Consider the following 24941-nt stretch of genomic DNA (forward strand, 5'->3'; position numbering starts at 1 on the left):
CTAAAGAGGTACAAACCACTGATGATATTTTGACAATTGAAATTTTCATAGGAGAGGAGCACATAATAGAAAAGAGATTTTCTTACAAGACCCTATGAAACTGGAGGCCCTGTTGCAAGAAGAAAAAGCAGGGCTGTAACGATATGGTGACTTCGAAGATCAGATGGGTCCATTAGTCAGAAAAGAAGACACATTTTGAGTATACATCAAGGACAGGACCTATCTGAAGGGAGAGAGTATTCTGGGGCTAATCTTTGCAAGGATAACGATAGAAAGCAGACTTTGGGAACTCACTAGTTTTAGATCTTTTTTCCCCACCCTCTAACCATTTATAAGGGCTGACCTGAGATGAAATGTCAGAGTGATCTTTTCAGGGTGTTACACCTGCCGCTCTCTTAGGTTGCTGGCTATCTGATTAATAAACCCACCACAAAGATTCAACTCATCTCTACTTATTTGACTCTGGTAGCAGTGGGCAGCAGGAACCATTTAGTGTCTGGTTTTGATTTGCCTGCTGGTGTTTACCTTTAGAAAGACATCCACTGAAAAAAATTCGAAGGTGATATAACAAGTTTAAATTCAAAATAAAAGGAGAACAGAAAAATTATACAGCAGATCAATTGATTGGACAGTACTTGGTTTACCCTGGCATCAGATTATTAAGCATATATTGCAGTGTTTAAGATCCAGCAGAGAGCAGATAAAAAATGTAGAATTAAAAGCTAAAAGACTGAATTCTGGTTTCTGCTTGGTTGGCCACTTGAGAAAATCATGTTACTTCTCTAAGTCTCAATAAAATAAGAGTGCTGGTGAGACTCTGATGGCTTCATGGGGTCCTATGAAGATCAACGACAACCCAGGTTAAAATCAGTGGGATTCGTGGCCCCCACATAAAGGTCAAGTTGGTCCTCATCTGTGGGAATCAGTACCACCTTAGGGCAGGGACCATGTGTACAAAGTTCAAATGCTCAATAATAATTGACAAACAAGCTGAATAATGGGAATAACATAAAAGAATGGTCAACTGAAGTATGTCTTCTCAAAAACTTAAGGAAAGGAAAAAGAAAAACTGGCAAGGATCAACCATTAACTCAAACACAGACTAATTCAAAAAGAAAGACTCTCCTAGCAACCAGCCTCTCCTGAGAGCACAAATTAGCACTATTGATGAATTAGGAAAGATACCCCCCCTAGATCATTGATATTTTAACACCAGGTAACTAACTAGGTCTTTTAAATACAGGCAATTTTGATCAGCTCTACAATTATACACAACTAAAAAGTGTGACACACTGAAAACCAGTAAAGAGACATTTGAGTCCCCTATCATTACTTAGTTCAATAGTCAACACGTTTTTATTGTGAATCAACACATGCAGGCATCCTGTGCAGGAAATACAATAGTGTATTACTCTGTGACCATCCATTGTTTCAAGTCTGGGGTGGAGTGTGAAGCAGACAAGTCAGCCAGCACAGACAAATGTTTTACTAGGGCTAAGTGCTATGTGAGAACCTAGGAGAGGGCTAAGACTTGCTAGAAGAACAAGTTAGTTCGCCAAGCTAAAGGGGAGGCAAGGAAGGGTATTTAAGGCAAAAGAATCATTATGTCAAAGACACAAAGTTGAGAAAGAGAGAGAACAAATGAAAAAGGCCTTTAAGACACACTGTAGAATATGTAAGAGTATAAGACAGGAAGTGGTGAGAAAGGGTTCAGGGAAGCGCTGGGATTTTATCTCAAGGGCACCAGGGGGTTATTGAAGGAGTGGAGTGACATGATCAAATACACTTAAGAAAAAGCATCATGGCTGCATGTGGGGGAAAAATGAACCAAAAGAGGACAAGACTGGAGGACAGGTTATCAGGGAGGAAACTGTGGCCATAATCCAGGTGGGAGGGAAGGTAGCTGAAAGAAGATGATGGATTTGAAGATATTATACTAAGTGATGAGATTATACTAGGCAAAGCACAAGTGCAAGAGGCAGACAAGGATGACATCTGGTGGTTGGCAATGGGGTTATGCACAGAGATTAGGCACAGAGGAGGGAGGGAGCAGGGATGACCCATAGAGGTGGATATGCTGCTGGGTTTAACCTACCTCCTGTTAATCCAGTTAAACCCCATACATTTACAGCTGTGCCAATGCCTTAAATTGCTCTTCTTTCTTATTTCCTCATCCCTTTCCCTCTAGTCCAAAAAGGATGGCCTGTTACCACCCAGCACACTGGAGGAGTCCAGCCAGGGCAGCAATTCCTGCACCTTCTCTAACCACTAATTACTCTGAAACTTCAATGACAGTGTGTCATTCATGACCTTCCATGATCTATTTTCTTTGTTGATGATCAGGGAGGAGGCGGTCCATAGCATGAATTTACATCCCAAATCAGGCTTACAAGTGCTTATTATTTTCAAGCAAATAATAGAAAATTTTCAGCCCTGAGAGTTTTCTTTATCATTTGCTTATATCCATAAATTCCTGAAGGAGCTTTTGATATTTTTGCCTTTTCTTCTCTCTCCAAGTTAAGGATGTGCTGCCAAATTTAATCATTTTAACTATTTAAATTAATCTTTTAAAGAATTCTGCTTGACATGTACTTCCTGAGGTCTTGGTACATGATGTCACTTGTTTCAAATTGTAATCTCATAGCTCCATGGAGTCTTTTTCCTTTCTAAACTCGGTGCTGTCAGGCTTTGATTATACATTACTCTCCACTAGCTTATGCCTCTTTAGAATCCTATCACTGAAAAGTCACTGGTTCTTCCTTCTGTAAGATTCAATGCTACAAAACCCTAGATTGAATTCCTCTAGTGAAGGAAGTCACTTAGAAGCCATGAAGACCAGGAGCCTCCATCTGCGAAAAGACGCACAAACCTTTGCTTTCAACGTGCGGAAATCCCAGCTTACTAACAGAATTGCTTTCTTTTGTATCAATTTCCCCAAACATCTCTACTTAAGTAATAATGTAGCTGATATACAAAAGCCCATGTCCTCTGCAGCCAGCAAGCAGCAGCAGTTTACAGGAACTAACCCCCCTAGCAAAACACAAAACACCACTCTTTTCCTTTTAGGGAGGAAGGTACTACTTCCAATTTTTTAAAACAAAAAATACATATATATCATGTCCTACTCTGTATCTACCCCATCAAAATAAGGAAAAAGAAAAACCAAAAAATAAAAATAGTAGAAGTAACAGGTGGAGAAAATTTCAGACAGTCCAACTCATATTTTTGCATTTATGATTTCTCTATAAGAGAGCTAAAAAATAAAGTCTGAACTTGGATCACAGTAAAATAAATGTTAGGATCCAATATGAAGATGAAATATAGATATGTTTTATGATCCAATTACTACTAAATTCTAGCAAGGCACAAGAAACTGAAAGTACTAAGGGTCATGGAACTCCGGGGCTGAGTTTTGCCTTCCCACTCCCAAGAAAAGAACAGGTAGGGAGTTCACGCAACAGAGACCTGTGTACAAAAGGACCAGGAGATCCTAGATGCCAAGAGACAAGAAAGGGAACACTGATTACAGCAGACTGAAACAAGAGTCACCACCAGATTTCCGGGACAGGTAACAGCCAAAGCACACGTACAAAACTCTAAAAACTGAAATCATAGTTATGTAATCAGAAATTATCTAAAGCCACAATAAAGAAACTAAATAAACCAAATTAAAAAACTAAGATTATAAAACAATATCACATCAAAGATGGAAAAACAGAACATAATTCAGGACCAATACAGTGGGAACAACATGTGAGAAGCCTGATCAGACAGCCACAGAAGTACACTAAGGTATACCCCCAGGGTTTTCACATGGAAAAGGACAAGGCCCATATGATTTCACTCATTTTGTGGGATATAAAACAAATGTATGAACAAAACAAAAAATACAAACTCATAGATACAGACAACAGAATGGTGGTTATCAGAAGGGAAGACAGTGGGAGCCAGAGGAGGTAAAGGGGGTCAAATATATGGTGACAGAAGGAGACTAGGCTTCAGATGGTGATGAACACAAAACAGAGTATATAGATGTAGTATTATATATGAAGTTGTACACTTAAAATTTATATAATGTTATTAACCAATGTTATCCCAAAAAATTTAATTTTTTAAAAAAGAACTGGCTTACTACTTGAATCAGAGAGCATAAAATTAACAGATAACATAGAAAGCAGAAAACTAAACCTCTTTTTAAAGCCATTTCTATCCCACAGAATCTGAAGATTACTTTTTGGGTCCCCATATGTCATTCTAGAGCATTTCTATGATTCCTGAAAGTCAAATTCAGAGTCATGTCTGCAAATGAGATAATCACCTATTAGCTGTTTACTCACTTTCAGACCGAATATATAACATATTTTAAGGAGAGAAAAAAGTTAAATCTAGAATTTACCTTCTACTTCAATCTGTAACTACATACTGCCTTTCAAACATTCTGACAGAAAGAAGGGAATAGTGTGGCCGCCAAGGGTCACATCAGGCACAAGGAAACATGATGTGTAACTAATGATAAAATCTGAGATGCAGCAACTACCAAGGCAGAGCTGTTCTGAATTTAATCAAGTATGTTCAGAGGGATGGATGGGCAAGATTTGCATTGAGGAAATCTACACTACAAGATCCAAATCAACATGCCTCAGAAGATCTGAGATCTTCTATCAAAGATCAGCTGGCATTTTAATAAAACCTGAATTAAAACAAAAAAATGTTTAAACAATCCATTTCCTTTCTAAAGCTGAACTGATGATAAGGCAATTGGCCTAGTACAATAGACATGCAATCCTGACACTTTTCTGTTTGAGTGCTCTGGTCAGGCTGCACTGTAAGAAATAGAGAGAGGGAGAACGAGAATGCATGAATCATCTCTCCACAACTATCTGGCGAGTGCAGCTTTACAGTTCTGAACACGTGAGTGCATTACGCACACACAGGTGCACACAAACTGAGACACTGAGGGGTAAAAATGAGAGAGCAATGGGCTGTAATGTTGCAGTAAAGCACCTAAAGTATGCCATTTTAAATCATTGTTATTGGAGAAATGCATGGATGGCCTTTCTCCGTTGCTAGTGCGAGTGGGGTTCTTGGGGTACCACTGGAATAAGCACTTCCAGAGGCCCCCACAGGAGGATGAGATGTGGTAGAAAGCTTTATTCGCACAGAATTATATCCCCCAGTTTGCAAAGTCCCATTTCCCTTAAACCAGTGCTGGAAAATGTGCAGCTGGGGGTTCAGCAAGGCTAGAAGCAAAGCCAGTGTCCAGTTTCCATCCCACAATAGAACTGAGTCCGGTACAACATTAAACTAGTTGCAGCCCATTAGTCCATTGTGTGGGGGGTCCACATGGCTCTGGGCCATGTGGGTGAATGCGGAGGGCCCAAAAGAGTGTGCCCCCTACAACAAGAGTCCCAAGAAAGCAAGAGACAGAACTTCTTTGTTTAGGAGTTTAAGTATCTCAAATCTTCCCGCTGCTTGCAGTGGCTACACCTACTCTGGCCAATGAACTGTTCCCAAGTGTGAATGACAGGCAAGTGCCTTCCCTATGTCACTCAGACTTTACTGAGCATGCATCTAAACTGCAGCTTCCTGGGAAAGCTGCACAAATGAATGTCTATAAAATCTGGCCTTCCCTTTGCTCTTTTCAGTTATTAATAACTGGGTTCATTAGAATGGTATCAATCATGACTATAAAAGAAAAATAAGGCCAGATTTTACTGGGGCCTTTTAAAGAGTCACTCAAGTTTCCAGGTGTGTTAAACTAATGAATGGTATTCAATAAAATATGCCAAAGCCATAGGCTCAGCACTAGTACTGGGTCATCTCCTTTCAAGACCCTGTGAGACAGCAAGAATTAGGGAGCTGGAGGAATGCTAGGTGTGTCGGTGGTCCCAAAATGGTCCTGAGATGTCAAGGATGCACTGTGCAACTTCCCCAGCTCCCAAGCCCCATAAGTGGAGGCACCAAGATTCAGAGGCACCCAAGGCATGGTGAACCCCACTATCTGGCTTAGTTCACAGCATCCCCTGGAGAGCATTTTCTTCCAACTGTTTGATGGGAAGTGGAAGCAGGGCCCTAGAGTAGATTCCTTGTGCTGGAAAAGAGGATGGGAGAAATCTACATTTGTTCCATTTTTTTCCTACTGAAACCCTGCTGGATTTGATGAAATTTGATTTTTAATTCAAAATTTTTCTCAGCAGTCCAAGAAATCCAAGATTAATAATATATCCCTACTTTCTATTGTTAATTTTGGTCAATTGATGTGACTATGTTGAAAACAGGAAATGTTACTTGTTTGCATGATATAAGGAACTGCCCCTTTAAAGAAAGAAAAATGTTGCCAGTGATTAGCTTTGATTTCAGTGATTCTTTCACCTGGTGAGGGAGAAGAGGTATATTTTCTACCATAATTAGAATGTCCAAGAGAGTTCATTAAAATGTAGCTCTTCAATAGTTACTGTATCCAGAGGAAAGGTACGATTCATTCAGAAAAAGTTTTCAGTAGGACCTTCTGAAAACTCTCTGGGTAAAATGCCCCTTTCCACATGCTATTCTTGGCTGGTCACCCACATAATCGTTCTGAAAAGTGAAAGTGATGCAAGGTTTAATTCTAAAGTCACTGCCAGCCTCCTCCACAAAGACCTCACTGGCTTTACTCTCATTCAGGCAGAATAATTTTGTTAAGGATGATGATTCAACAAGAAAGCACCTCCAAAAATAAATAAATAAATAAATAAATAAATAAATAAATAAATAAATAAATAAATAAATAAAACAGTTCTGCAGGGAGAGTGCCTGAACCCCTAGGGCACAGGCACTTCACAAGTGTGACTGGGTACTTTGCACATACCACCTCCTCCAGGCCCACCTCAAGCAGAGTCCTGCTGGCCAGTATAGGTAAAAGGCATGGGAAGCCACTGAGGTCGTGAAGGGCCAGGAGAAGTGATTAGATCTCCTTTTTCAAATGATCCTTCCCTCCTGATGCTATGAAGATCTTCCTCCACTGACAGAAACCTTGCTTTCTACTTCTAACTGCCCCTCCTTCATGATCAGGTTTGTTGTGATTTTCAAAGAGCAAACACTGAAGTGGAAGCCATGCTTTGCCCTGGTTTACTCCTGCTTGTGGTGCTACAGCTCCTGGAGGGTTCACAGTCCATTCAAGGTCAACAACCACTCAGTGAATTTGTACTTAACCAGATTGCATGTGGTTCTCCACTGGATATACACAACATACACTGGAATGGGTTCTGTGCTGAAAGGTATAAAGGCTCCAAGGTGCTGGACTGTAGAACACACGGCTAAGATGCCAGACCAGGGAGTCACCCAGGGGAGTCATCAAGCTCATATCCCAGCTTGACCACTAAGAATTGTGTGCCCCTGGGCAAGATACTTAACTTCCTTATGTCTCAGAAGTTGGCATGAAAAGAGAATGAAGGATTCCTATCCACACGTAGAAAAAGTAAAGGTAATGAGGGGGGAAAAAGTCACATGTGCCACTGAATTCATTGTTATATGGTATAGTACAGTGTTTTTCAAACTGTGAGTTGAACCCTCTAGGAAGTTACAAAATCAATTTATAGGATCATAACTTATCTTTTCTTAAAAATGAAATAAAACAAAAATTCAGACATAATAAGTGATATGGAGTCATAAGGATAAATATTGTTTCAAGTGTGTTTATGAATATAAAATATAAATTTAGATTCAGGTGTAAAATGTATTTTCTTACTGTAGGTCACAGCCAAAAAACTGGAAAGGCACAAGTACCTTGGTAAAACACCAATACGGTTATTACTAGAGAGAATATGCCCAACTGCAAAGAGCCTTAAATATACCAGATTTTCTTTCACCTACTGATGAAAATCTTTTAAAAGGTCTAGTCACTTGAAAGAAGAAAGTACTTGCCCAGCCAGCCTGGCTCAGCAGTTGAGCATTGACCTATGATCCAGGAGAATACAGTTCGATTCCCGGTCAGGGCACATGCCTGGGTTCCAGGCTCCGTCCCCAGGAAGGGGGTGTGCAGGAGGCAGCTGATCAATGACTCTCTCATCCTTGATATTTCTCTCTCTCTCTCTCCCTCTCTCTGAAATCAATAGATTTTTTTTTTTTAAAAGTAATTAAACACAATCCAAAATAAGCTAACAAATGCTGCTCAATTTAGACATCCAATAATTTTGCTAATTCTAATATTAGTATCATATACCTTCTCATATAGTAATTTTGAAGATTGCATCTGAAACTTTAGGTCATTAATTCCATTCCTGAGATTGTACCCTAGCGAGATGATCATATGTGCAGACAAAACTTGAAGCCCAAAGATGCTCATGACTGCATTATTTATAATGGGAAAAAGAAAACAGTAAATAACCTAAATGTCCAGTAATAAGAGACAAATAAGTAGGTGGCAAATTTACTATATAGAAAATTTTATAGCTATTAAAAATAATAAAAATGTTTATAACAAGTGTAATGCATTTATAATTGGGGAAATACTTCTAATTATCATGCTAAGTGAAAAGATAGAACATTTTATATGCGGTGTTATCATAATTACATGTTATAAAGGTTGTGGGGGCTGGGTTTTATTGTTTTGGTAGTAGTTTTATTTTAAATAAATCCAGCTTTTAAAACTACTAGAAAAGGGAGAAGGGCATGGGGGGAGGGGAAAGGGTATGGGGGGATAACCGGTGATGGAAGGAGACTTGACTTCAGGCGGTGAACACATGATACAGTGTACAGATGATGTGTTGTGCACCAGAAACCTATATAATTTTGTTAACCAGTGTCACCCCAATAAATTTAATAAAAAGGAAAAAAAATGTTTTTAAGTACTAGAAGAAATTACACATAAATATTCATGGTATTCTTTTTTAATAAGGCAAGCACAGAAGCTTTTTCTCTTTGTTTTTTTGTTGTTTTTTTAAATCCCCACCAGAGGATATTTTTTCCATTGTTTTTTAGAGAGAGTGGAAGAGTAGGGGAGAGAGAGGGCGAGACAGAAAGAGAGAGAGAGAGAGAGAGAGAGAGAGAGAGAGATATCAATGTGAAAGAGACACATTGATTGGTTGCCTCCCACACTTGCCCCTACTTAGGGCCTGGGGGTGAAGCCTGCAACTGAGGTACGTGCCCTTGGCTGCAATTGAACCCCAGACCCTTCAGTCCACAGGCTGATACTCTAACCACTGAGCCAAACCAGCTAGGGCTCTTTGTTTCTAAATTTTCTATATTTTCCATTTTTTCTCTAAGAGGCATATTGAACATTCAAAATAGAGAGAGTGATATATAACAAACTTCCCATTTTTAAGTATATCAAGGACACAAAGTTTTTAAATCTCACCAATAAATTTCCAACCTCAAGGAACAAAGAAATTTATTCTAAAATGGTAGAAACTTTAGCAGTCATGTAGATGGGAAGGAAAAAGGATTAGTAGGACCTTCATACAATGAAATGGGAAGACAAACATTCAAAATTAAACAAGGTTAAATGTATTTACCATTGAACAGGAATATTGTTTCATTCTAAGTTATGCTTGCTTTAAGGCAGACCAACCCCACCATTATTACTGATCCCATATTAACTAAAAAGCTTTTTTGATGTCTGAGTAGGTGGATAAAAAGTCTGCACTGCATTTCTCATTTTTGCAGCATTTACCCTTAACATATATGCACAGAGGAACAAATAGCCTGCCACAGAACAAACTAATAATCACAGAACTTACTCTGATCACTAAGTCTCAAATGTGGAATGCAGTACAAACTGTTATAGGAGGGCATTTTTAACATCACTACCCAAAGCTGTATCTTCAATATGTAAAAATCATTATTCATCATCTTTTCTTTCACACTCAACAGGACAAGTTCTACCCTATTCCTTCACTTGCCCCCTACATAAATTAATTCATGTAGGAACAAAGTGAAAATCACTAAACAAACAAGGCAAAATATTGGTCTAATCTTGGGATGTGCTACTATTCAAACTATTAGCAGATAAAAAGGAAGACAGTGTCTTACTAAATACTGTATTATAATACATTAATATGAAACTATTAGTGAGAGAGATTGGCAGAAGGTACCGATGTCACTGCTATTCAAGCCTCTGCAGGTGATGAGAGGGCAATGCCTGCTGTTGGCTTGGGGTGAGAGTTGGAAGGGGAAGGTGTGCACTGACAACTACTGACAGCTTCTGCCATTCCCTGCAGCAAGTCAGTAAGACTATCCATGGAGTCAGCAATCTTGCACAGAGATGCACTGTTGTTGGAGGTGAAAGCCAAGAGCCCATGCTTGCCCCCAGGTAACAGTTCCAGCCCTGGGGCTTACTCACAGACCATGAGGAACCAGTCTCAGGTGCTCCTGGGTACACCTGTGTCCATTCTTAATACATGTAATAAATTTCATTTCTCAAATCTCAGCACCCCTATTTGAGTTTCATACAGAATTGATCCCCACAAGAGGACCAAAAAAGAGGAACCAGCCCTGGCCAGGTAGCTCAGATGGTTAGAGCATTGTCCCAATATGCCAAGGTTGTGGGTTTGATACCCAGGGTGAGGGCACATACAAAAATCAACCAAAGAATGCATAAATAAGTGGAACAACAAATCAATCTCTCTCCCCCTCCTTTTCCGCTCTAAAATCAATAAAAATTAAAATTTTTTTTAAAAAGAGGGGGAACCAAGTAAGTAAGACTTGCTTGGAAAAGTACTCCAGTTTCATTTGTTCAGCACAACTGTACACTGATATCAAAAATGTCTCCTGATTTTCTAGTTATTTTAAGAATAAATGGAAAATGACTAACTCATTCTGAGTCTGAAGCACTTGATAACATTTACAACTTCCCACATACACACACAAAAAGGTAAGAATACAGCCAGCTCTGAGTCAATGAAGCAAAACAACTACATCCAGGCATCTAATCAATTTGTGATGGAGCAAATAATTTTTCTTCTCTGTAGGGAGAGAAGATTATTCCATAATTTATATAAACACATGCTAATTCTGAGTCTTCTTTAAATCCGTATCAACAGTACCTGCTATGCTGGGAAATACATGTTTATTCTGCATACCACTCTTTTTAAAAGATACTAATTTGGACTTCCAGTCAAGATGGCAGTGTAGGTAAAGGAAGTACTCACCTCGAGCCACAACCTCATCAAAATTACAACTAAACTACAGAACAACCATCATTTAGAACTGGCTGAAATCTGGCTGAATGAAAGTCCCACAACTAGGGAATTAAAGAAGCCACATCAAGACTGGTAGGAGGGACAGAGACGCCGAATGGGCTGGACCCACACCCACGTGTGATAGATAAAAACTGGGAGGGATATGTGGGTTGCAGAGGTCTCCCCTGAGGAGCAAGGGTCCCAGCCCCACACCAGGCTTCCAAGCCCAGGGTTCCAGTGCTGGGAAGAGAAGTCCGCATAACTTCTGGCTGTAAAAACCAACAGAGATTGGCCCTGGCCAAGTAGCTCAGTTGGCTGGAGTGTCCTCCCAATGTACCAAGGTTGGTGATTCAATCCTCGGTCAGCACACATACAAGAATCAACCAATGAATGCATAAGTAAGTGAAAGAACACACACTTTCTCCCTGCCTCCCCTACTCTCTAAAATCAGTAATAAATAAAGATGGTGGCTTCAGCCATTTAGAAGAAAACAAAACAGCATGGACTGTGGTGGAGGGCGACAAAGGACTTCTCAAGATCTTGGCGATCCTCTTAAAGGGCCAATTTACTCAGATTCAGTTTGTCTGAGCTCCAGTGCTGGCGCAGTAGCTCAAAAGGAGCCAGAGACATATGGGGAAAAACTGAATTGTCTGGCTTCAAGGCGAAGGCTGGAGGGGGAACTATGCTCCTTCCCAAGGCCAACCACCACACTCTGCAATCTGACCTCTCTCCTGCACCAGACACTTCCTCTCACTTCAGGTGATTCCCACCAGCACAGACATATAACGTAATCACTCCCATTTCAAAATAAAACACAACACAGCTCTCAGCCCAGTCTCCCTTCTGTAGCTTCCTCTACTTTTTTCTGCTTCCTCTTTGGGCAAGGCTTCTTTAATGCTCTAATTCCATGGCCCCCAATCTCTGGAATCCTGCCCTATCAGGCTTTTGCCTCCTACAATGCACTGAACCAGCTCTTTTCAAGACCAATGATGACCATGTTGCTAATACAATGGTCAAATCTTTCTACAGGACAATTGTTCACTCCCTACTTCTTGAAACTCCTCCCTCACCTGGCTGCCAGGATAGGGAGAGACACATACAAATACCTCTCTCTCTCTCTCTCCCCCTTCCTTCCCACCCTCTCTTTCAGTACCTACTACCACACCCATAGCTCCTTTTCATTCTCTCTTGTTACTTCTGGGTCTCCCCTCCCCAGGATTCCAGACTTGGTCCTCAAACCAGAAGCCTTTCCCTCTGCACTTGCACTAGCCTGCTTGATGATTTCCACCATAAGACTCTACAAACTGTCAATGGGCAATGACCCCCTACACTGCGATCTACAGCACTGCCCTCTTGCCTGAACTTCCACACTGACTATCCTACTATGCCCTTGACTATCTAATACAGAAATCAGAATCCATATGTTCAACACCTGCTCCCTCCAGTCTTTCCTAGATTACCAAAGGCAACTCCACTCCTCAGGAGATTCAGGCCTGGACTCCAGGCTGTCTCCCACACCCACGCATCCAACACATTGGCAAATCCTGTCACTCTACCCAGGATCTGACTGCTTCTTACCATCCCTCAACTCTCCTTACCTCATGTCTGCCCTAGACTCCTCTATCGTCCATTCTCTCCATGGAGCTGAGGAACCCAGTCAAAATTTAATCTGGATCATGTCCACTCAAACCCTGCAATGGTACCTGTCTCAGAGTACCATTGAGAAAGTCCTCACAATGGCCATGACGGGGACATGTTCCCCCCTGCTGCTTCTCTGACCTCACTTGTCAGGGCTTCCCCTCACTCCCTCTGCTCCTGCCACAAGGGCTGCCTTACAGCTCTTAAACATACCAGGCACATGCCCACTATGCCTGGAAGGTTCTTCTCCAAGATATCCACATGGCTGATTCCCTCACAACCTTCAGGTCTCTGCTCAAATGTCATCTTACATAAGAATAAAATAATAATAATGTACTTTACATAAGCATTATAATAATACCTAAGATAGAGTGGTTATGAGTCAGACACTGTTCTAAGAATTTTATGTGTGTTAACTTATACAGTACAACTCCTTTAATAGTATCATTATCCTCATTTTCCCAATCAGGAAACAGAGAAGTTAAAGTCATGGAATCTGCAATCCAACTCAGGCAGTCTGGATCCAAAGTGTGTGCTATTTACCCTTCCCTTATCCCCACTGGTAATTTCTTGCCTCTCCTGCTTTGTTTTTGGAGGTACTATGTCTCCTTTACCTGTCTGCTTTCTCCCCTAAGATCATGTGAGCTCTATAAAGGAAGACACTTGCCTACTTTGTTCATGGTCATTCCTGGGTCCTGGGCAGTGTCTAACATGGAGGAGGTGCTTAGCAATTATTTGCTGAATGAAGATAGGAATGATTCCATCACACTGAGCCATTATGTTTCCCCTCCAAAGTTTTCATCAAATCTACTACTGTACATGAACAAGCATATAACAATGAAAATGAGGCCCACCGTTTCCCCTGAGACAAAGGTGCTCTCCTGGGGGCAATGTCCTGCAAGTGAGCTCAACAAAGGAGTGCAGGCTTGGAATAGTATCCTTTCTGGGAGCAGAACACAAACAAGTAGGTATACCAGGGGCAGCCAAGTGCAGCAAACAGACACCTTTGTCAAGGAAATCCAGGGATAAACCACATTTTGGTTAAAAGCATATCATTTGTTTCATGCTTGTTATTTCCTTATGAAACTATCTGTAGTTATAGCCATGTTTTCCAATCAAATTACAGACCAATCACAAATAGTCTACCTTTGCTAAGTAGACTGAGCAATGGGTGAATAGAAATCACATGAAGCCCGAAAACTCCCTTAAGTGTCAAACATGCTCATTATTTCTGGGATTTCATGATAGAAATGCTACACTTGGGTAATTATTTATAAATCTTTTAAGCTACTACAATGAAACTGCTACTAAATAACATCTCAAGCCTCTTAAAACCTTATAAATTGAGGTTTCATTTATATTATTTTTAGTCTTGCCATATTTTTCTGAAGAAATGGAAATACGTAGCTAAAAACCCAGAAGTGTTAGAAACCATCATTGTCGTCATCTCAGTACCAGAGTGATGTTCCCTATAATCTGTTTTTAAATATAAATAAGAATAGCTATCTGATTTACCATGTTTTCACTAGTAAAGCTTCCTGTCTTTCTGAAACATCATTATATTATAAAGCCCTGATTGCAAAGCCACAAGTAATTTTTTTCCCATTAATCCTCACCCAGGGATATTTTTCCCAATGATTTTTTTTTAATAGAGAGAGTGGAAAGAAGGGAGGGGGGTAGGGGGGGAGAGAGAGAGAGAGAGGGGAAGAGGAAGAGGAAGAGGAAGAGGAAGAGGAAGAGGAAGAGGAAGAGGAAGAGGAAGAGGAAGAGAGAGAAGGAGACATCAATTGGTTGATCCTGCATGTGCCCCACCACTGATTTTTTTTTTTTTAGAGAGTGGAAAGAAGGGAGGGGGGCGGGGGGGAGAGAGGGAGAGAGAGAGAAAGAGAGAGAGAGAGAGAGAGAGAGAGAGAGAGAGAAAGAGAAAGAGAGAGAGAGAGGAGACATCAATTGGTTGATCCTGCACATGCCCCACCAGGGATAGGGATGGAACCTGCAACCCAAGTACCTGCCCTTGACCAGGAATCGAACCCATGACCCTTCTGTGCCTGGGCTGACATTCTAACCACTAAGCAACACCGGCCAAGATGTCATTTTTAACTAAAGCTTTTCTAGAATCCAAACTAAACCACCTTTCTTTAACCTGTATCAGTATTTCAAAATCAGTTTTGATTAAATTATGTAAAAACTGTATTACAAATTAAAAGATGTTAACACTCACCAGCAAAGAAAGGAACCATAAATAGCCTGGAGAACTACTATCCAGAGGGATCTCCAGCAAGCTCCCAGTACCATCAGCCTTACAGCTGCTGCAGGGGTCAGGGGAAGAAGCAAAACGACCAGCCCAGCATTCATTCTGTCTCTCTCTCTCTCTCTTCCTTGGCTCCAGCAAGGTGCCAAGGGGAATGGATACAAAGGGATCACTACTCTACCAACAAAGACCCCAGCAAAGAAGGAAGCACTCATGAAGGACAATTTGATATGATAGCTTATTATAAAATTCCTGTTCATGAGTTTTATGTTCAAAATATATACCATACATGGCAAATATACACTACCAGGCTTTTACTGAGAGCAGGGAAAGGACAAAGGAATAACTTCTTGCACACAAATGTGTTCTGAAGGTTAGTTAATTTAGGGCAATTAAGTACTATTTAAAGGAACTAAATGTTCAGACTTGGGTGGAAATCCACATTTTCCACTGAGCACATTTGTCTAGTAACTAAATCAGGGATAACATTTTAGGTATTTGACATGTATTTTTAAGAAAAGACTTCTGAACCTCACTCATCTGTTATCTCATTTCTCAAACAATTAATAATTAACAAAGTATTGTACTGTGGAATGAAACATTTATTGTTACTTGAAAAAGGTCCAAATAGCCATTATTTCCTTCTACCTTTTCTGCTGATCAGCTAGCAATCAACAGAGACCAATATCTTTTTTTTTTTATTGTACTTTAAAAATCCACAGTATAATCTAACTCCCAAATTTTCTGTGCCTAAGCCTACCATTAGGCAAATAATCACCAAAATTTTAGGAGGTGAAGGGAACTTCTGTTATTTTTTAATAGGGTTTCCAAAGACTTTTTCTTATGAGAGTAAAGGAGGCTAAATAAACCCATAAATACAAACTATTTAGAAGTAAACGTACCCACTACCTGCAATTTATTCTCAAATGGTTCAGGGAGAAAAACAGTATATAAGAAAGAAAAAGAATAATAAAGCACAGGCAGCAGAATGCTAACAACTGGTAACCTTAGTTGGTGAAGTTAGTTTTTCTAGTTCAACTTTTCTTTAACTTTGAAATTGTTTACAAACAAAACATTACATAATATGTATCAACAGGTTTACTACACAAAATCAAAGTTAATTTAAGACATGAACTATTTCCTACACACACACACACACACACTCCATCCACCTTTTCTTCCCTCTGTTTTCTACCTTAACTACCTCCTTTTCCAATCAAGCATCTAGAAAAGTAGTCTCTCCGCTCCTCTTCTCTGCTCCAAATAGCCTCAAACATAGCTTCTGTTTTCTCTCAACTGAAAATGTTCTTACCAAAGTCATCAGTATCTTCCTAGTTCCCCAATCCACCAACACATTTTAGCTCTAACAGATACCGTTATAATAACCTGGTTATTAAATAACAGTAAAGGAATAAAGGGGAGACTAGATAATATATGCATGCCATTTATACAGCTTTGCCAGGAAGCTGCAGTTAACATTCTCCGAGTCTGTTCCCCAGAGATCGCTGGGGGAAGGAACTGGGCAACAGACACGTGCCCAGTAAGGTCTGGGTGACGTGGAAAGGTAATGTCGGTCACACCTGGGCGCAGGTCACTGGACAGGACAGGCGTGGCCACTGCAAGCATGGGAAGATTTAATATTTAAACTCCTGAACAAAGAAAGTTCACTCTCTTGCCTCTCCTGCTTGCCTGTGCTCCTGAGACTCCTGCTGCAAGGGGAGCAACTCCCCTTCATTTGCCCACGTGGCTAATAGCCATGTGGTACCCACATGATGGACTGATGGACTAAATCTAGCCGAATGCTACATCTGCCTCAACTCCACCTTGGAATGGAAACTCTGGATACTGGCTCTCCGTTTGGCTCTGCTGGAGCCCCAACTAAATATTTTCCAGCTCTGATTTAAAAGATAATGGAACTTTACAACCCAAGGGATACAATTTCATGCGAATAAAAATCATTTACTCTCCCATGCGAGTTTTAGAAAACTCATTTTCTGGAGCTATTATAAGAACCCCACTCCCACTAGGGATGGAGAAATCCATTTCTCCAGGAACATAACCATATTCCATCAATCTGGCAGGAATGTGCATTCAACTCCTGCTTCCATGCTCAGTCTCTCCATGCAATTTTCTACCTCTACATTTTGCCCCAACTCCTGACAATTCCTGGTGCATGTACTTGATAAGCATTCTGAAGACCCACAGGCTCAGTGGAAGAGAGCAGTAGTTATTTAGAATTGTGTGCTGTGGGTGGAGAGAAGGGAAGCAGGAGTACAGAACAGCAGCATTCCTCCTAGAATCTGACACCCTCCCTGCTCTAACTGGAATGTGACTCTGCTTGAGATACCCTCCTTAGGTAAACTCATCTCCTCCTAAAATTTCAGCCGTTTATTTCCAGTACCTGCCAAATTATATCTTCTAAGGCACACGTTTCCACTAACTTCCAGACCTATTCTGTCAACCACCACCAGGCATAAGCTCATCCACCACCAAAACACACTTCTTCCCCTAACTCCAAACTTAGTTAAATGGCACTGCTGGTGACTTTGTTATCCAAAGCACAAATTCTAAAAATTTCCCCGATCTTTACTGTTACACATCCAAGTCTAGTCAATTCTCCTATTTAACCTTATTTAGAAAATCCTTTCTCATTTCCATCATTAATTCTAGCACCTTAATTTAAGTCTTCATCATCTATCACCCAGACTATTGCAATATTCTAACTCATCTCTCTATCTTTTGTCTCCTCCATCCCCAAATCCACTCTCCACACTGCTTTATTAGGATTATCTTTTGAAGATACAAACCTAACAATGTGTACAAAATAAATAAATAAATAAACTTAAACAAACATATATGAAATGAAGGGAGGGAATAACACAAAATCAGATCATGACCCCATCCTACAGTTTCTCACCATCCATCATCAGTAGGGCTGATATTTCTGTTTGGCCCCTCCCAACTTCATGACTCATACCCCATAGGTTCCAAACATGACAATGTCTTCTGTTCCCCAATACATCATGTTTCACAACCCTGTACTTCAAATGGTTTAGCCTTGACTAAAAACTTCTTATCCTTCAGGCAAACTCCTGTTTGTCTTTTAAAACTATGTTCAAATGTGAAGTCTTGTGTGGGTACATCTTCCCAAGTCACACCAAAGCCCCTCCTATCCAAGCAATTTATGTACATCTCTGGTCACATTATCTCGCCATCTTTTAATTATAAAGCCATTTCTCTTACCACACTATGAGCCTGATCATGATTAATGGCAAGTAAACTGTGAATTAATTTTATGTCCATTTAATGACTCACATTGCTTCTAAGTTCTAAGCTTAACATTCAAGGCTACCTACAATTGTTCCTTATTTATTTCTACTACCTATATATATCTATATCTCCCACTTCCACCAAGTTCATGTACATATTCATGAACCATCCTCAAGTGTTCAGCAAACTTTTCCCACAAAGATCTAGACAGTAAACATTTTAGGCTTTGTGGACCACATAATTTCCATAGCAACTACTAGATATAAGCAATGGGTGTGGCTCTGTTCCAACAAAATGTTATTAATAAAGACAGGTATCTAGCAGCATAGTCTGCCCTTCTCTAGACCAATTTTTACCTCAGGTTTGTTCCCCCTGTTTTTCCAGCCTGGAAAGCCTTCCTCCTTTCTTCTGTATGCCTGCCTGAGTTCTATTCTACTTACACCCAACTCTGAGCTAGTGCCTTGACTCCAAGAAACCTTAGAAGGCACTCCTTCCTCTACAGGTCCTCAGCACTTATTCTAAACAGCCCAGCCCATTTTACATTTAGCCTCTACCTTGAAACATAAAAGCCATTCCACCAACTTACCACTGCAAACCTTTGAAGGGCAACAAGCCCTGACTTTGAAGTCTGCATAGGCCAGACCCTAGCATATAACCCTACACATCAGGAGCAATACCAATGCTCTCTGTTGGTCAAGTAGGGTAATCCCATGTGTTATGCCTAGGTCCTTTCACTACAGCTTTACGCAGACTATTAAACTATTATTAAAAATCTATTATCTTTATAACTATTTCACCACTTCATATATTTCCCATCTAAAACTAAATGGAAACATTCCGTTTCATATGTTCTTTTATAAGGTTGGGTATTCTCTTAAGTTATGATCACTTCAAATCCTAAAACCAAATTTGTTTTCCAGAGAAATACATTCTCTTTTATTTTATGAGACAAAAGGTAAAATATTTTAGTAAAAAATTAACTTTATTAAAGGCATCTACACTTTAAGATATACCAGTATTAACCAGTTTTATGCTAATAACTTACTGCTTTTTTCCATTTTAAAGCCCAATTTCTAAGCTAAACTCATATTAATAGAGCACTATCATTAAGAAAACAAAAAGCATACACAATGTGGATACAAAGGAAAAGAAACTCTGTGTCACTTATATAAAGTCACAAACACATAACATCTGGGAAAGGTCTTACTCTTCTTGTCACTGACCCTTCCAAACTGAAAGTAATTTCAAAAAGGACTATTTCTGTTTCTTTGCTAACAACAGTTTAAAAGCCAACTTGTTTTCCAGTTACAATGGCCCCATTCTGCAACATGGTAAAACAAGCCATACTCCAAAGGAAGAGGCCAAACGAAACACCTGTCAGTGCTTCAGAATCTCCCCCTCATCCACTCCATCCACCTTCAAAACACAATACACCCTACAGGAAAAAATGCATGCAAAGAGACGGGATAAGAGAACAAAAGCCCATTTTTCAAAGTATGAGATTTTATGGAATACTGCTTTTACTCAGACTATTTTATAATTCTAGCACTTGGAAATGAGAATTAAGTTCTTATATTAAACTTCTACTACTAGAATTTATGTCCCTTTAGTATAAGGAGAACTTTTATGCAATTGACATTTTCAGAAATTTTACACTTCAAGCAATTTAAGTCAGTATAATTTTAACATATCCTTTCTTTAATAAAGAAGAGGAAAGGAAAATTCCCCCCTTGTCATGAGCATTTATCATCTTTGATTTTATATTACAGGGTTAGTCTCAAGTAAATCATCTGTATGCATGTTATCCATTTCAACTGAGTTCTTTAAGAGATTCCACCATTATATTTCCGGAAAATGGGCTCTTGTCAGGGAGGTGCTGCTAAGAAGATAGAATGCACTCTGGACTGGCAATCATAATACCTTCGGCTGGAGAAAATTCCCATAATTTCTCAATGCCTCAATCCCAGAGCTATATAATAACAGAAATAAGAGCACCATCCTCAAATAACTACATGGGAACACAAAACAAATCAAAATAATGCGGGGAAAAAGTCCTAAACACCAATGCTACCTGAAAATCTAGACATATTTCATCTTAACTTATAAATTAGAAGCTCTCTCTAGTAGCATAATTGACAAGTGCTATTACCAAAAGTATGTAATGTTTATCAGAAGTAAGGATAACTAGGGACTGGAGTTCCAGTGTGCTCAATTACGTGTCATTCGACCTTGGGATCTGCTCCAGGATCTAGCACTTCTGTGGCCTAGGATCTCTATATATGTCTTTTTTTTAAGTCTTACTTTCTTCCCATAGTATCACTGCTGCTGGAGATATTCTAACATTCAAATGTTCAAAAACTGGATGTCATGAACAGGGGTCTAGCACACTGGTAACCTCAAAGTTTATTCTGGGACATCTAGGAAACAAATGTCTGCAGGAGACACGGGAAGTAAGGGTCTAGAGCAGGGATGGGCAAATATAGCCCCAGGTTCTTCTGTAAATCAAGTTTTATTGATACTCAGCCAGGCCTATTCATTTCCACCTTGTCAATGGTTCTTTCTGCAGTACTGTGGCAGCACTGAGTAGCTGAGACAGAGACCATGTGATCCTTTTAAGAAAAAGTCTGCTGATCCCTGGTCTAGAGCTAAGGAAAAAGGCCAAGGCTAGACATATATGTTTGGGAATCATCTGGATACAGGGAATGCAGATGATGTTCTCCAAGAAAATCAGAATGTCTACGGTAAATAAATTTTAAGCAGTGTGTAGAAAAGGGAAGCAGAGGCCACCCACATACTTCTGGAAAGTCCAACGCTCTTTTCTTACTCCTAACCCCCAATACTACCCTTCTGCAGCCACTCTCTTCTAAGCAAAAAGGACAATAGTGCTTATAAACAGGTGGTAAGAAACACCACCAAAAACCCCACAGAGAATAATTATATTTAGCTTTCTGAAAAGTTGTTTCTTTAACAAAAAACAACAACAACAACAAAAAGCAACACTAGCCCCGGCTGGTGTGGCTCAGTTTGTTGGGAGTCCTACAGTGCACCAAAAGGTTGCTGGTTCGATTCCTGGTCAAGGCTACATGACCAGGTTGCAGGCTCGATCCCAGCTAGTGGTCATACAGGAGGCAGCAATCAATGTCTTGCTCTCACATTGATGTTTTGTTTTTTTTCCTCTCTCTCTCCCTCTTCCTTCCTCTCTCTCTAAAACTCAAGTTTTAAAAATCTTTTTTTAAAATGCAAAACTATTCAATTCTTTTATATATATATATTTTTTATTGATTTCAGAGAGGAAGGGAGAGGGAGAGAGAAACATCAATGATGAGAGACAGTCATTGATTGGCTGCTTCCTGAACACCCCCTGCTGGGGATCGAGCCCACAACCCAGGCATGTGCCCTGACTTGGGAATAGAACTTCAATCTCCTGGATCATAGGTTGATGCTCAACCGCTGAGCCACGTCAGCCAGGCAATTCCATTCTTTTTATCCATGTATGGAACACATATAGGATGATTTTATTCAAGAGTCCCTTCTACAATGTGCAATGCTATAATATCTCCAAAAAACTTCAAATGCTCAAAAATGTTCAAATGCTCAGAAATGTTTTCTGTTCAAGGGACACAGCACAATGTTTGTAACCTAAGTATCTGCTTTAAAAAAATTCATGCACTTTAGCCATGGCCAGATGGCTCAGATGATTGGAGCATCGTCCTGAACACCAAAATGTTTGTAGGTTCAATTCCTGCTCAGGGCACATATTTAGGTTGCGAGTTTGATCCCCATCAAGGCACATATGGGAGGCCACCAATGTTTGTCTCTCACATCAATGCTTCTGTCTGTCTGTCTCTCCCCCTTCCTCTCTCTCTAAAAGTCAATAAACATATCCTCTGGTAAGGATACAAAGAAAGGAAAACTCATGCACTTTGCTCATATGAGAACCTCTTTTGTCCTCACTTCCTATCAATTTACCTTTCCTTTGCACAAAATTATAACATAGATAGGGTCTGTGTTGAACTGTTTTGTGTATAGACGTTAATAAAGTTCTCATGCAACTAGGTAAAACAACCCTATAAAGGGAGGTATTTTTATCCTCATTTTACAAACAGATACTTAGGCTTAGAGAGGTAAAATGTGCCATCACCTGTCATAATAGTCTTTGCCTGAAGACACAGGGCCAGTAAGACATAGCACCATCATGGATTTTGGAATTTCAAACCCAGTTTCATCATATCATACCACATATAAAACTAAAAATGGACATTTTAGGGAAGTTTCAAGATGGCGACAGAGTAGGTAGATCTTTCTTGCACTTCTTCCCAGAACCAAACTGGAAATAAAACTAAATTAGGAACATTCACCCTGAATTACCAAGCGAAGACTAGCTGAAAAGGAGACTTACAAACAAGGAAGGGCAGAAACTACCTCAACACTGAAAGGGTGGGATCAAGAGAGGGGCTGGCTGGGCTCCCACATGGGGAGCAGGATGAGGTTGCAGAGTGGTATCTCAGCTGTCGGAGGGCAGGCAGAGAGGTTCCTCACGTGAGGAGTGAGGCCTGGACCCCTGGCTGGGCTTCACAGCCTGGAACACCAGAACTGGGAACAGCCACCCACTTAATATCCAGCGCTGACAGGCGGTGAGTCTTTCATCCACCAGAGAGAGATGGAGCTTGCAGAGACAAATCACTTTTCTGTTCAAGGGACAGAGCACAAGATTTTCATTCTCAGCCACTCACCCTGGGCTTTGACAGAGGCAGGGTGGTGTGGTCTAGAGTCACCTGAAGAGAGTCTGGGTGGGGCTGGCTGGGTGAAGAGAGTTGCCTGAAGAGAGTCTGGGTGGGCAGTATTTCCCCCAATATTGCAGCAGCCATTTTTCCTGAGAGGCACAAGACCCTCCCAGCAGCAGCAGTCTGGGGAAAGGTAATTATCCCAAACTCAAGGATATAGCTTGCCCCACCCTCTGGGATCCCACTTACACCACTCTCTGGAATCTCATTCACTCCACCCTACATCTTGACCCCTGCTGAGGAGGCAGCAGCAGAGATCAGGCCTACTAGTCTGGGCAGTCTCAGGGGGCATCAGTAACTGGCTTCTGGACAGGGCCATTTCCCATACTTCCCAGGCAACCTGATTGGTGCTTCTCCCTCACAGGAGCTGATAGAAACTCCTGGCTTCCAGCAAGCACCACCGGCCTGCCTACCAGGATCTCTGCCCTGCCAAGGTCAGGGAAATATTACAGGACAGAATCAGATGGTGGCTCTGGAACCAGGAAAACATCCACCATCTTTCCTGAAATTTGACTGGCACCTCCCCCTCACAGGAGATCCAGAGGAGCCATCATCCCTATTCTACCACAAGCCCTTTCAGAAACAGCCTTTTCAGTGACTAAGTCTGACAGCTGGCCAGCAGGCAGAGGTAGGTGGAGGCAGATCTCGAGGTGCCTTGGTACTTTTCTGACCTGCCCCTGGCCGCATGCTGCTAAAAAGCCAGCCTTACAGCACAGCGTGGTTCCTCCTGTGTGCAGCCAAGCCTAGTAGAGGCAGCCACAAACTGTGGATGGCTTCAAGCTTCAAACACGCTGCCAAGAGCAAATGTGGACATCTTCCAGCACTGGCTAGCACCAAAGTACCTCCTGGGAGGCCCAGAATCAGCACACAAAACAATCAGCCTCAGACAATTTAACAGCAGGATCTAAAGGGAGATCTCAGCAGGCACTAAACTCTGCCAAGAAGAATTCCACTTTGTTTTTGTTTTTCATTATTTTCTTTTTTATTGCTTTAATATTTTTTCTTTTTTTCTTTCACATCTCTTATTTTCTCTTCTTTTATTTTCCTCTTTCGTTCTTTTTCCCTTTTCTAAATTTTTTTCTTCTATCTCTTTTTTCCTTCTTAATATTTTTTTTTACTGTATTTCTTTTCCTATTTTCAGTCTTATTTTTTCTACCCCTTCTTTCCTTTCACATTTTTTTCTTACCTGTTAATTTATTTTTATTTACACTTAATTAGTCCACAGTTCAGTCCCCTAGTCTATACAATGCTCTCTCCCCTAGATGTCATCTCTCCCTCCCCACATCACCTACATGGTCAACCCTTGGCCTACTTTACCCTGCCCTATTGCTGTCACTGCTGCCTGCTGGGGGGAATAGGAGAATGGTATATGTGGTCAACACAGGGCACTGAGACTGGCCTGCCTGCTGGGGGGAATAGGAGAATGGTATATGTGGTCAACACAGGGCACTGAGACTGGCCTTCAATGGCAAGTGAATCCCAACAGTCTCAGATCTCTAAGGGGAAGAGAAAAAAGCACAAAGTACAAGCTAGGAGGGAGGGAGGCAAGGGTTGAGGTTACTGGGGTTAGGGGTGGGGAAATATCTCTCCTAGCTTAATCAGTGCTTCTGGTGTTTGTTTAGTCCCTGGATTTGTCACAGCTGCCTTGAGATACTCTGGTCCATCAGAAAGGTGTGGAGGGTCCAGCTGTGGGCTCCGTGTCTGTTGCTTTTGGGATGGATGGTATACCTGCCAAGCTCTGCCTGTCAGAAGCCCAGGAATTCCTGGCCTGTGAGAGTCCTCCTCCCCAGCTATCCCAGCACAAGTTAGGTCCCTCTCAGTGGCTGATCTACTAGAAAAGAA

The 24941-nt window shown here is 40.8% G+C and overlaps 1 protein-coding gene across 3 annotated transcripts in view; it reads right to left on the reverse strand.

The window, feature by feature from the left end:
- The window catches only part of CCNY (cyclin Y), a 196326-nt gene that overhangs the window by 78000 nt on the left and 93385 nt on the right, over positions 1–24941 (reverse strand). The window lies entirely within an intron of this gene.

Source organism: Miniopterus schreibersii (genome assembly GCF_964146895.1).
Source record: "Miniopterus schreibersii genome assembly, chromosome: 1".
NCBI classification, from domain to species: domain Eukaryota; kingdom Metazoa; phylum Chordata; class Mammalia; order Chiroptera; family Miniopteridae; genus Miniopterus; species Miniopterus schreibersii.